The 14,440-nt window shown below is 51.5% G+C and overlaps 1 long non-coding RNA gene across 1 annotated transcript in view; it reads left to right on the top strand.

The window, feature by feature from the left end:
• The first annotated feature begins 2,639 nt into the window (after positions 1 to 2,639).
• The window catches only part of LOC119977644, a 36,402-nt gene continuing 24,601 nt past the window's right edge, over positions 2,640 to 14,440 (top strand). Inside the window, exon 1 of the long non-coding RNA XR_005463246.1 lies at positions 2,640 to 2,709. This is a non-coding gene — a long non-coding RNA (uncharacterized LOC119977644). The remainder of the gene's footprint in view (positions 2,710 to 14,440) is intronic.

The raw sequence follows: 14,440 nt of genomic DNA, 5'->3' as shown, positions 1-14,440 counted from the left end.
GCACACACTGTCCATCATCTGTTCGAAAGACTAGTGACACCTGTCCACCTTGGGCCGTCGCCGGCCTCCCCCTCTGGGTCCCTCCCTGGCCTGATGGGCGGCTGGGTTCTCCGGCTGTGGGGCGGGGCCCTGCGCACGAGCCACCGCTTCGAGCCTCTGATGACACTGCTGTCGTATCCTCCTCCGCCGTTTGACCATCTGGCCTGCCAGCAGCACCATGTTTGCAGCTTCCGCTGGGTCCAAGGTATCGACTGTACCATGTAATATCTGTAAGGAACTGGGAGAGGGTGTGAGACTGACAACCAGCGGTATCTTCCACCCTGAGACCATCTAGTCATCCCATTACTCCTACCCCCAGCATGCATGCTCTGCCCATATACCCCGGCCGCAGCGTGGGCCCTGCTCACCGGACTGCACACCTTGTCCCGAGACACCCGCACATAACGTTACCTGGACCAGGCGCTGGTCCCCTCCCTGGTGCACATTCTGGTCGCCAAAATGTCCCTGGTGCTGGGGACCAGCCCCCGGGTGTTTGGATGTTAGACGCTGTGCCCATGGTGCTGCCTTCCGCATTGTTCAGGTACAGTGTCCAGGCGTCACGGTCATTGCGCAACAAGGTGGCTGCCTTGCAGGCCACGGCAATGGTGGTCGGTGCTTGAATACGCCCCAGTCCCGTGGGGGGGGTCACCCCGACCCCAAGGCCCGTCCCCTGGTCACCCTCCGTCCCCAGCCCTGGCTACCCCCCAGCCAGCTTGGCGGACCACTGTCACCCCTTTCCGTGCCCTACCTCCTCTCTCTCTCCCTCACCAGTCACAATTTTTAAAAGCAGAAGTGAACCTCGTTATCGGGAACTCCCCCCAGTGAAGGCAAAGAATCGCGGAGGCCCAGGAAAATGCCGGGTCAGGCCCGTAAATATATGCCAATGGCATTTACTGTACGTGCGGAGTGGAACGCCTTGACACTGCTGTCGGTGCACCTGAGAATTGTGATTTGAACCCAGCACCCGCCACGATTTCGCATCAAATCCGATTCTCCGCCTATTCGCATTTCCTGATTCCGACGCAGCCGACGGAGAATCTCACCCGAGTTATTCAGTGATCGAGAGATTAGAGTGTGTTTGAGGGATCGATGGTGTCTGTGTGAGAGAGAGGTGAATGTGTGTGTGAGTGCGAATGAACAGGCTGGACTCTCTGCCGTCAGGATGCTCCGTGTTGCCGGCAGCCCGGGGGTTTCCTGACGGCGTGGGGATGCCCCACAATGGGAAACCCCAATGACCAGCCGGCGAGATGGGGACTCCCGATGCGTGCTGAACCAGAAATCTGGTGCGGTGGGACGGAGCATCCAGGTCGAATGTTTGCGAGAGAGACAGATAAATGTGTGTGAGAGAGAGATGAGTGCTTGTGTGAGATAGAGGAGTGTGTGCGCGAGAATTCAACATTCCAGCAGTACTATTCCCATTTGAACCCAAGGAGCACCAACACTCAAGACCCAAGTACGTTTTTAATAAGATAATTTTAAAATTATCGTATATGTATATGTATATGAAAGAGAAAATGATTCCATAAATGAGGGGCTGGAATCTCCGTTTCTGAAGCTAAGGGGCCTCACGGTAGCATGGTGGTTAGCATAAATGCTTCACAGCTCCAGGGTCCCAGGTTCAATTCCCGGCTTGGGTCACTGTCTGTGCGGAGTCTGCACGTCCTCCCCGTGTGTGCGTGGGTTTCCTCCGGGTGCTCCGGTTTCCTCCCACAGTCCAAAGATGTGCGGGTTAGGTGGATTGGCTGTGCTAAATTGCCCGTAGTGTCCTAAAAAGTAAAAGGTTGGGGGGGGGGGGGGTTGTTGGGTTACGGGTATAGGGTGGATACGTGGGTTTGAGTAGGGTGATCATTGTTCGGCACAACATTGAGGGCCGAAGGGCCTGTTCTGTGCTGTACTGTTCTACTTAAGTGCTGACGCCAGTGTGTAAACAGTGGTGTTTTATGACAGCAACAGCTGTACCGATTCAGCAACTCCAGATGGGCCAGCATCATCTCCACGTGGAACGCACCTGGTTCCAAGTGAATCGGCGCCGGATTTGTGAGGTCCGTGATTGCCGCACATGACACACATACGCCGCAGCTGCACTTAAACAAGCTCCAGCTGAGCTGGAGACCCTCCTGGATGCTGTGGAGAAGAGGCGGAGGAGACAGTCGTTTGTGTTTGGCCCCGCCAGGAGAGGGTAGCGCACACCGCCGGGAACAGGACAACACCGGAGGGGGACCACCAGACCTATGGCCCCTCACTGTGCCTGAGCAGAGGGCACTGGGTGTGGTCGGCAGCCCGGAGGCGGGCGAGAAAGTGAGACCCAGCTTAGTTGCGGATCTCGAAGACATATATGTGGGCAGCCCCCTCATCCCCCACCCTTCACCCCACACCCCTCACCACACTCTCACCCCCCTCACCACCACCCTTCACCCCCTTCAGCCCCCTCACACCTCCCTCACCCCGCCACACCCTTCACCCTTAAACCCTCCCCCCCCCGGCCCGCTGTCTGACCATACATGCCATCTTGTGTCTTAGAGGACCTGCCGAAGATGGGGCGGGTCCATCCAGAGACCTCCCGTCCCCAGCCAATGCCAGAGCTGGTGCCCCTGGCTAGCGGGGCACCGACGGGGAGAGCAGCCAGAACACCAGCACTCTGCCTAAGACCCAGGAGACCCCGGAGTTCAGGTCAGAGGAGGACACGGACTTTCCGTCACTGCTGTCCGCAAAACTGTCCACCCTCCCAAAGACTTTCACCTCAGTTGGGCAGATTAGTGAAGAGGCTCCTGGTACATTCACTGCTGCGCAGCACACATCGCATCCAGTACATCAGGTGGAGGTAGGAGCAGCCGAGGGGCCGGACGATCGGAGGGCAGGCCGGCCCCAGGAACCAGCTGCCGTCTCTAAAGCTCCCGGGCCCCTGGAACATTCAGTCCCACCCATGGTGCAGGTGCAGGCAGAGGCCCAGGGACTATGGGAGGGGATGATGGCCGGTTGCATCACTTGCAGGCACAGGTGGAGGGGTCCATCCATATGCAGGAGCAGGGAGTGGTTCCGGTTATGCATGCCACCCAGGCCAACACCACATGAGTGACATCTGCGGTGGGGGCAATGGGGGTGACGGTCTTGTATTTGGGTCAGAATGTGCAAGGCCTGGGGGGGTTCTGTGTGGGGGGGGGGGGGGGGGGGGGCGTAGCCCAGGGCAGGGCTGCCCTCTCACAGGCAGCATGTGCCAGAGCCACCTGGACATTGCAGCGACGCTCCTCAGCATGGCCCAGTCACAGCAGGACATAGCTAGGAACGTCGTCGGCATTGCCCAGGTGCAGGACGGTATGGCACAGACACAGAGGGAGGTGATCCAGTTCCAGAGGCATGTGGCCCACATCCAGAGGGATGTCGCCCACTCACTGGCTGATGTGGCACAGACCCTCAGGGTGGTGGCACAGTCGCAGACGGAGATGGTCTACTCCCTGTACTCCATGGCTGCGAACGTGTAGATCCTGCTCGAGACCAGAGCGGGCCTCCAGGACTGGCGGCGGTCTTCAGGGGATGGGTCGGCTCTAACCCTCGCCCAATGGAGTGGCCTGGGTGTCATTGGCTCCCCGAGGGAGGAGGGGGTACTGGGGCCCATGCTGGTTATTCCCGCAGGGGAGGTGCCGAAACAGCATCTGACGGGCAGGGGGCAGAACAGGGTGGCACCATGTAACCCGGGATGCGTCCGAGGAGCGGCCGAGCCCATCCAGGCTGGGTTGCCCCAGGAGACGTGCGCCAACAGAGACGCTTGTCGCAGGGCAGGAGTCACAGCAGGCTGCCTCCACTCCTATTGTACCATCTGGGGAACCACCTAGGCGTAGTGTTATGGCCCGCAAGGCCAGAAAGTTAGACATCAGTTAAGCTGGCATGGGTGCAGGGCACAGTTGAGTTATAGAAGCTAGGGCAGAGACTGTATATATTTCTTCACAATAAACACCTGTTAACACCCTGTCTCGGGGCTCTGTCTGATGGGTGTGGGGGTGGGCCTGTCAGTGCTGGCCAGGGGGAGTGGGGGTGGGTGACCAGTGCAGGCCACGTCGGTGGACCGTGCTCCCCACCCCCCTGCCATGTCCGTCCCCAGCACCCCCACCGCAGGGATTCGACGGGACCGTGTGATGGACTGTCAGTGATGACCCAGGTGGAAGGTGCAACTGTGGGCATGAGTCAAATATTGTCATACAATGTGGAGCACTGGAGCTCATCACAAAGCAGGTTGTCATCATCCTCCATCCCGTGGAGCAGACCCGCTGTCACTGCCAACCCAGGGACCTCAGCTTGTCGCGCTGCAGGTTTGTAAAACAGAGGGGGTGTCCCGCTCATTGTCCACCTCCTCCACATCCTCCTCGTAGGATGAGGCCTGCCCTTCCTCCTCATCCTCCTCCAGCACATTGCCCCTATGCTGGGCTATATTGTGGAGGATGCAGCAGGCCACGACAATGTAGGTGACCCTCCTAGCCTCGTACTGGAGGGCCCCTCCACAGCGGTCCTGGCACCTGAAGCGCATCTTCAGGACTCTGCCGCACCGCTCGACCACACCCCTGGTCGCTGTAAGGGCTTCAGTGTATCAATTCTCCGTGTCGGTCAATGGCCTCCAGATAGGCGTCATGAGCCACAACCGAAGCGGGTAACACCTGTCGCCCAGCAGCCTGCCCCGCAGCCGGGGGGGGGGGGGGGGGGGGGGGGGGGGGGGCATCAAACATGTCAGGGATCACCAAGTGTGCCAAGATGAAGGAGTTGTGGAGTTGTGCATGCTGCTCTAGTATCGGGCGCAGACGTGCAAGATGCGCATCTGTTAATCGCAGACCAGCTTTATATTCATGGAGTGGAAGTCCATTCTGTTGGTGTATAGTGGCCTGTTATCCGCAGGTGGCTGTCGGGCGACATTCAAGCCATCGATTACCCCACCTACCCTGCACATTTTTGGGTTGTGGGGACGAAACCCACACAAACACGGGGAGAATGTGCAAACTCCACATGGACAGTGACCCAGAGCCGGGATCGAACCTGGTACCTCAGCGCCATGAGGCCGCAGTGCTAACTCACTGTGCCACCGTGCTGCCCGAATAGGACATTGTTTTAATGTCGCATCCAAGAAACTGCACCTCCAAAGGTGCGGCTCGCCTTGGTTCAAATAGAAATCATTTTTTAAGACATTTATGTCTGACGCCACATTAGTCCAGTCATTGGTGCGGGCAAGCCAGCGTGAAATGGGAGTCGGCTCCCAAACCGGATAAACGGCAAGGGTTGGAAGCAAGAAGGGAGTCTGGCTGTAGAATCACCCGCTAAATCCAAAAGTGATGTTTGATAGCCGGGTGATCGACTAACATTGTGGCGCCCCTACAACATGGGGAAAACCAAAAAAGGAACCAACTGTCGATGATGATATAACAAAACTGATTAATTTTGTAGCAATTAATGAGAATTAGTCGAAACACTGTCACAATGAACAGCTGGTAACAAGATCAGAGGCACATGATAATTCAACTGTTCTATTCAACTAGTCTACCTCAAAGTGCTTCAAATTATAATAATTAATTCACTTAATGAGCAGCCTTCTTTTTGTTATACACACAGAGGCAATGCATCCTTAGATACTTTGAAATTATATTTACTTTAAAGACCAACTTTTGTCTGATAGGAGAGTGCTTTATAATTGCATTTTTGTAAAGATGAAAAGCTCCTCATCTAATTTTGCCCTGAATAACTCACTGCAAAAAGGTAGTTTTGAAAATTTGAGCAGTGTTGTGTAATCAAGTGGAAAAGCAACACATAAGATTGTTAAAAAAGTTTTGACTGAAAGCTACACATCTCCACTAATACTGGATTTAAGATCTCAATTTGCTCAGCCACAATGATACAATGGATAGCTTGTGGACACAAGTTATTGAACAATGTCAGGTCAGCAACTGGTCCAAGGTCTTGAGGCAACACAAAATGGTTGCTGCAAGTCAGAGTTGTGCCCTTGGCCTCTTCATCTATTCAGGGGGAGGCAGCGGTATTGTTGTATTGCCACTGGACTAATAATCCAGAGACCCAGGACGGTCCCCTCTGAGGACCAGGGTTCGAATCCCACCACGGCAGATGGTGAAATTTGAATTCAATTAAAATCGGAAATTAAAAGTCTATTGATGACCATGAAATGAGTGCCGTAAAAATCCATCTGATTCACAAAAGTCCTTTCCTGGTCTGGCCTGCATGAGACTTCAGACCTGTAGCAATGCGATTGACTCTTAAATGCCCTCTGAAATGGCCGAGCAAGCCATTCAGTTAAGGATAATTAGGCAATAAATGCAGGCCCAGAAATGTATTCATGCTCTGAACATTCATCTGGAGGGGCTAAATGTATCCCCTATTCAGAAGGTGTCAAGAATGTCTTTCAGTTAGAACTGTTCCTTCATCGTCACTGAATCAAAACTTTGCAACACTTTTGGGCAGCACGGTAGCACAAGTGGATAGCACTGTGGCTTGACAGCTCCAGGGTCCCAGGTTCGATTCCCCACTGGGTCACTGTCTGTGCAGAGTCTGCACGTTCTCCCCGTGTCTGCTCGGGTTTCCTCTGGGTGCTCCGGTTTCCTCCCACAGTCCAAAGACGTGAAGGTTATGTACATTGGCCACAACAAATTGCCCTTAGTGGCAATAAAAAAGGGTTCAGAGGGATTATTGGGTTACGGGGATAGGGTGGAAGTGAGGGCTTAAGTGGGTTGGTGCAGACTTGATGGGCCGAATGGCCTCCTTCTGCACTGTATGTTCTATGTTAACACTGTGAGAGCAACTTTGCCAGACACTGGCTGTAGAAGGCGGCTCAATGACAATTAAGGATGGGCAATAAAGGGGCAGCACAGTAGAGCAGTGGTTAGCACTGCTGCCTCACGGCACCGATGACCTGGGTTCGATCCTGGCCCCAGGTCGTTGTCCATGTGGAGTTTGCACATTCTCCCCGTTTCTGCATGGGTCTCAACCCTACAACCCAAAGATGTGCAGGGTAGCTGGATTGGCCACGTTAAATTGCCCCTTAATTGGTTGGGGAAAAAAAAATTGGGTACTCTCAATTTTCAACAAAAAAAAGATGGGCAATAAATGCTGGCCTTGCCTCTGATGTTCACATCCGAGAATTAATGTTTTAAAAATTCTACTGAAAATCAAATTAGGAGCTGAGTTAGAAACGAGTCATAACAGCCCAAGTTTTATGTTGGTCTCGATAATGTTAGTTCATATGAGAGCATTTGAGCAGCTGCATGGGAAGCCATCACTTCGCTCTTCACTGATTGAGATGGCCATTAAAGCTAACCACATTGCACTTGGACTTGAGAGATATGTTTTGGCACTGTGTCTTTCCAAGAAATTCTCACGAGATACTGTACTGGATGCTCTGACTAGCATGCAATATTTTAAAAGAATGTTTTAAAACTCTGTCTGATTGTGTTGGTTGACAGCAGATTTTGCATTCAGCAATGTTCTATGTTCTATGTTAACACTGTGAGAGCAACTTTACCAGACAGTGGCTGTAGAAGGCGGCTCAATGACAATTAAGGATGGAAAATAAAGGGGCAGCACAGTAGAGCTTGAGCAGAAACCTACGGAAAATGAAAACTGTTTTGAAAACGGTTGCAATTCTGGGGACAATGCGGGCGGGATTCTGTGATCCTGAGGCAAAGTGTTGACGCCGTCTGAAACGCCGTCGTGTTTCTCGACGCTGACAATACTGCCTCAGGATCAGCAACTCTGGCCCCTACAAGGGGCCAGCACGGCACTGGAGCGATCCACGCCGTTCCAGCTGCTGATCCTGGCGTGAAAGGCACCACGGGGTCCGCGCATGCGTAGTGGCACTGGCGCCAACGCGCGCATGCGCAGTGGCTCCCTTCTCCATGCTGGCCCCAATGAAACATGGCGCAGGGCTACAGGTTCCGGCGCGAAAGAAAAGTGGCCCCCAGCCAGTGAGGCTGGCCCGCCGATCGGTGGGCCCCGATCGCGGGCCTAGCCACATCAGAGGCCCGCCAGAGTCGGACCCCTCTCTCCCCGCACAGGCCGCCCCCGGACCCTTCCATGTCGAGGTCCCGCCGGCTGAGAGCAGGCATGAATGGCGCCAGCGGGACTTGGGTTTTTTGCGACGGCCGCTCGGTCCATCCTGGGCACCACGCCAACCACGTCGGCGCCGATTCTCCACTCTGTGGAAGCGTGGTGCGATTCGCGCCAGTCACGGGGATTCTCCGATCCAGCCCCACTCTGAGAGAATCTTGCCCTGTGTGTCTGAATCACCAATAAATCCAATCAGAATTGAAATGGAAATTCTGGGCTGGATTCTCTGGTTCCTCCAGCAGCAGGAGGTAGTACGCCATTCCCTGACAGCTGGATTCCCGCCTCTGTCAATGGGAATTCCTATGGGGACCAGATGAAATTGGCTGGATTGCTGCGGGGACCAGAGAATCCTGTTGCCAGGGACTGGCCGGAGAATTCCAGCTTTTTTTTTTGTCCATTACTTTATCAGAGTTACAAAGCCAGAGCTCAGAGTGTGGACAGGGGCAAACCCCTAATCCAGCTCCTTGCCTGCTCCAAAAACCAATTCAAATTTAATCTAATTCATGGTCTCCACAAGAGAGACATACCAAATCCAGGCATTACTCCAGCTATTACCTGGGTGTGTTCATATTCAAAGTGGAAAACGAGATTCTCCAGCACCAACACTGTTCCCCTCACGACGCATTTTCCCACACCCGATGTGGTGAACCAGTGGCTGCTGCTGGGATGTTCTGGTCAAAATCTAGGGGCTTCTGCTTGGTCCGCCTGCCCCGCCCTGTCACCATGGGACCTACCACGGGGGACAGAGGTCAACTTTTGTTGGGCGAAACATTCCACCACTGGAATGACGAGAAAATCCTGTCTGTTAAGGGACCCAGAAAGAATAAGTTGAAACATTTCTGCCTGTCCACTGTTTAAATACAAATGCTCATTCACCTAGTTTCTGTGCATGTGCTGTGACCTCTTTGTGCTAATGCATTTTCTCATTAGAATCTCACTTCCAGGATCTTATAACATTTATTTTCAAGTAAAAGTATTAATTTATGGTCCTGTTCGAACGGAAGAAATAATTTTCAGTTTGACTTTCAATAAGCAAGGAAAATTCCCACTGAAGCTTCCTTTTATTGTCTTTGAAAGACCAAATAAAATGAAAAGATATTTTTTTCAGCTGAAGCCTTTGAGCTTCACTGAATCCCCAGGAATGTCTCACTTGCAAGACTGAAAATGTGGAACATGAACACACCCTGAATATTTATGTTGCATCAGCTAATGCCCTTGTACTACATTACCTGATGGTTGACTAGATTGATTAATAGGTTATGGATTTCACCGTGACCTGGGTAGAAAAGTTAGAGTATGAGGGGAAACTAGCTGGAAATGTAAAAATGGACAGCAGGAGTTTCTGCAGGTATTGAAATGAAAATGAAATTTTACATGGAAAAGAAGAAGAAGGTGAATGTCGGTCCCCTGGAGAATGACAATGGGTGTTAATAGTTAATAATAAAGAAATAGTGGATGAATTTAGTAACTATTTTTCTCCTGTTTTCACTATGGGAGATACAAAATTTATTCCAATAATTGCTGTAAATCAAGGGCGGCACAGCGGCACAGTGGTTAGCACTGCTGCCTCACAGTGCCAGGGACTTGGGTTCAATTCCGGCCATGGGTCATTGTCTGTGTGGAATTTGTACATTCTCCCTGTGTTTTCTTGGGTTTCCTCTTGGTGCTCCAGTTTCCTCCCACAGTTCAAGGATGTGCAGAGTTATGTGGCTTGGCCATGTTAAATAGCCCTCAGTCTCCAAAACAATGTGGAGGTTAGATTGAGAGGTTAATGGGTTGATTGGGCAGGGGAGTGAGCTTGGGTGAAGAACTCTTTCAGAGGGTCGATGGGCTGAATGGGCTCCTTCTGCACTGTCGGGATTCTATGAATAGGTGGAAGGGAGAGAGGAACTTGGTGAAATTATTATCACGAGGGAAGCTGTACTGAGCAAAATGATGGAGCTGTGGGTGAACAAATCTTCAGGTTACAAACCATTCGTTACCTATGGACTTGACTTAACCAACCTGTTGTATGGTGTGCAGTTCTTCATCAGACTCATCTGCTGAAATCTCTCCAGTGGCCGCCCATATTGGCTTGTTTTTCTTTTTTCTGTCTAATCACTTGTGTGCAGAATAATTTTTGCTTCTTGCAGTTAAAACAGTTTTAGCCAATCTGGGCAGTCCTTCTTTTCTTGCACATATTGTACTCTGCAGTATTTGCATCCTGCCTTTTGTCTGCAATTGCCCAGTTTTTTTGCTTTGGGCTGTCAGCTCAGTGTACGTATGTTCAAGCTGTTGTTTCAAAACTTCTGCATTTTGATACATGTCCATCGCTTTCTCTCGCGTCAGTTTCTCATCTTTCAGTAGACTTCCTCTCGTCAAGGGATCTCTGATGCCGAGGACCAATCTATCTTTAATCAAATCATCCTTTCACCATCCAAATTCCCATGAATCTGCTATCTGCATTACCTCCATGAAGTACTGTCCAATGCTCTCGTTTTCACTCTGAAGTCTAGTGTTGAATGCATATTTTTCATATATAATCTTTGTCTCTGTTGAACATGTGCATTCAAGGCTTTCACAATCTTTGTCATCTTTTTTCTTTGCTTCTCTTTAGGATCATACATACTTTGTAGCAGTCCCTATCCGACAGTGTTAACAGTGTGACTATTCCTATCCATTCAGGCTTACAAATAAGCCTGTTACAATCTCATAGTTTTGCTATTGTAAGTGAAAGATTGTCAGGCTGGCCAAGCATCACCATTCAATGTTACTGGAGATGGGATTGGAAAATTTACTGCAGCCATTTTTACTCACTCAGTAATTTAGTTGCTGCTGTCTCTGTTGAACCAGACTACAGTTCATGAGCCAGAAAGAGATTTTTGCTCTAGGCTCGATTACAGTTAAGCAAACTAATAAATTGATTTGTTTTCATGATTAAATGCTTATTCAGCATCACATTACACTACTTGTTTTTGCAGCCAATACTTTCACTTGCAGCCTGTGTGCACTTTTCTGTGCTGTCTCACTTGCAGACTTTCTCTGTTTTCTTTTGTTCTCTTCAGCAGCCTTTTGCTGATTTTGTACTTTTCTGTGTTCCTGGGTTCAAAGTGTCTTCTCTGCTCCTTTTGCAGGTTACAAAAATCATTATTTTGCCACTTACCCCCGGTACCACATTGCAAGAAGTGAGACAGCAATCTTAATCAGTGCCTTTTTCTGCGAGGTTGTCACTGAACTGATCTCACGATATTTGCCTCTGGCATGGTCACATGTTTATGGAAAGCCTGAGGGATCAATCAGACAGGCTAATTTCAGAATGCATACAGGGGTTGACAGGAAGCTGGTATTACATTTGGATTTATAGTCACATGTACCGTGGTACAGTGAAAAGTATTGTTCTGCATACTGTCCAGGCAGATAGTTCCATACATTAATAAAAACAGGACATATATAAATACACAATACATAGGCACAGGCAAGGCCTGAATCAGATCAGCCAAAATCTTATCAAATAGCAGAGTAGGCTACGGGGCTGAATGGCCTACTCCTTCTCCAAATATACATGTTCATATGAAGAATTCTATGTTCCTTTTATTGCTGTGGATCAATGGCATAGATTTTAAAACTATGTCCTGCTAGTCAATGATTTTCCACCGAAAAATCTAGCAGTGAAAATTGTTAATGCATTGCTGAGGCCCTGCAGAGGACAATTTACTCCCATCTAAACTGTGCAATATGTGGGGGCCGCGAAGTGTACCACTGGCAAGGGCAGCCCCAGGCGATGATACCCTGGGCAGCAGGGACAGATGTCAGGGCCAGAGTCAACTCAGTGCCTGGCACCAACGAGGCCAGGGATGCGGAGATGGCGGGGTGGGGGGGTGGGAGGACATGCATGGGCAGAGTCCGCAGAGTCAACCAGAGGCACCATGTAACATGGGGGTCCAGACCAGACTGCGGGTGAAGCTGAGAGTGCCGCCTGCATCGTGGCGGCCTGCTGCGTCCTCCAAAACATGCAGCAGAGGGGCGATGTGCTGGACAGGGAGCATGAAGGCCAGGTCTCCGCCAATGAGGAAGATACAGGGTAGGGGTAGGATGGGCAAGACATGGACCCAGGCAGGCATGGGAGGCCGCATGACTTGTGCACCAAGGCCAACGTGCACGGGAGGCTCTGATCCCCTTCCAAGTTCAGCATTTGTGGGGGGAGGGGTGGAACTAGACATGGGCATGGACACCACCTCCCACCCTCACCCCACACCCCCTGCCATCCCTACCTCCAGCCACCAACCCCTCCTCCGCCACACTACTGGGTGGATTGGCAGTAACACCAGATCTTGCCCATAGGATGGAGGATATTGGCAACCCGCTCTGCAATAAGCACCCATTATAAGGCAATATCTAATTACTGCCACGGTAGCACATTCCACCAGCAACTTGCGTGTCCCTGCATGAGAGCTGGCAGTTGTGGGGACAGGTGGGAGGGGAAGTCCCCTGCATTGTCCACACATTGCCCCCTTCCCAGACCCCCCCCCCCCCGTACCCTCTCTCTGGCCAGCTCAGACAAGCCCACCACTCCCACCCATCTGAGAGGGCACCACGGCAGATTGTAACAGTGTTAACAGGTGTTTAATGTGCGCAGTTGTTTATAGATACATGTCCTAGCCCCTAGAACTAAACTGTGCCTTGCACCCGTGCCAACTTAAGTGGTGTCTAACTTTCTGGCCTTAGGGGGCCCTAACACTACATCAAGTTGGATCCCCAGCTTGTACAGCAGGAGTGGAGGCAGACTGGTTTAGGGGCTGGTTTAGCACAGAGCTAAATCGCTGGCTTTGAAAGCAGCCTAAGGCAGGCCAGCAGCACGGTTCAATTCCTGTACCAGCCTCCCCAAACAGGCGGCAGGATGTGGCGACGAGGGGCTTTTCACAGTAACTTCATTTGAAGCCTACTTGTGACAATAAGCGATTTTCTTTTCATTTTTTAAATTTCTGCTGTGATTTCCGCCCTGTGAACTGGGTCCCCGTTTGCGGGCATCTTTTGGGACGACCGGGCATGAACGGGTGCGGCTGCTGCTCGGGGTCCCAGGTGGCGTGGTGCACGATGGCCCCAGGATTACTCCATGGGCTGGGTGTGTGAGCGGAGCTATCCCCTGAGGCAACCCTGCCAGCTGCCACTGCCTGTCTGACGGCCCAGTTTGGTCTCGACCAGGGTCTGCACGCCCATGGCCATGGAGCACAGGGTGTGGGCCATCGCCATCTGGGAATGCGCCACATCACCTGTGACTGTGCCACTACCCTGTGGATCTGTGTCACATCAGCCAGTGACTCCGCCATCTCCCTCTGGGACTGAACCACCTCCATCTGTGTCTGCGCCACATTGGCCATGCCTGCGCAATGCTGCCGACATTCCCAGCCATGACCTGCTATGACTGGGCCACGCTCAGAAGTGAAGCTGCAATTTCCAGCTGGCTCTGGAACATGGCTGCCTGTGAGATGGCAACTCTGTCCTGGGCCTCGGCCACTGCCTGCCCAGAATGCCCCAGGCCGTGGACTTGCTGATCCATTTCCGCAACCCTTGATCTCAATGCCTCCATTGCGTACACCACCCGTACAGTGTTAGCCTGAGTGGCATGTCTCTGGATGGTGGAGGGTGTTGGAGGCAGCTGTGATGGGAAATCAGTGTCATCCTAGACTCAAACTAGCCCCTTAACAGTCACTGAGTCAGTCCAGGTGAGGCGCCAGTTTTGCTGTCGTGGAACTTCACGGATTCTGCGCCGGCGTCAACACTTCATCTCAGAAACGGAGAATTCAGCTGATGCACTATTAAATTGCAACTGCAGAACAGCAACATTTGCAAACTTTGACCTGACAGGGTCAGGACCTGAGAACTCCTATTTCAAGCATCTCCCTACTGCCTGCTATGTCTGTTGAACCAAACTGCAGCTCACTAGCCGGGAAGAGGGGATTTGTGCCTCAAGGCTCGACTACACTAAAGCAAACTAATAAATGGATTTGTTTCCATAATTAAATGCTTATTTAGCATTAGATTTCTCTACGCACATACATCTCACTTCAGATGGCTTAGTTCAGCAATAAACGAAAGCATGGAGCAGAACTGGTTACAGACACAACAGCAATCGAGCCAAAAAATATATAAGCTCACCCACAATCAATCGATTGTCTGCCAAGCACTCAGCAAGAGATTGTCGGCAGCTAAGGATATACTGTGCTGAGGTTTCATCTGCTGTTACGGTTTTGTTTCGCGATTTGTGCCTTCTGATTCATGGCTGAGACCTCCCCTCTTGTTAAGCCAAAAAATAATGAACCTGGACTGGCCA

Source organism: Scyliorhinus canicula, chromosome 1 (genome assembly GCF_902713615.1).
Source record: "Scyliorhinus canicula chromosome 1, sScyCan1.1, whole genome shotgun sequence".
Lineage (NCBI taxonomy): Eukaryota > Metazoa > Chordata > Chondrichthyes > Carcharhiniformes > Scyliorhinidae > Scyliorhinus > Scyliorhinus canicula.
The sequence above is the reverse complement of the archived record's forward strand: the minus strand, read 5'-3'. Positions and strand labels throughout refer to the sequence as shown.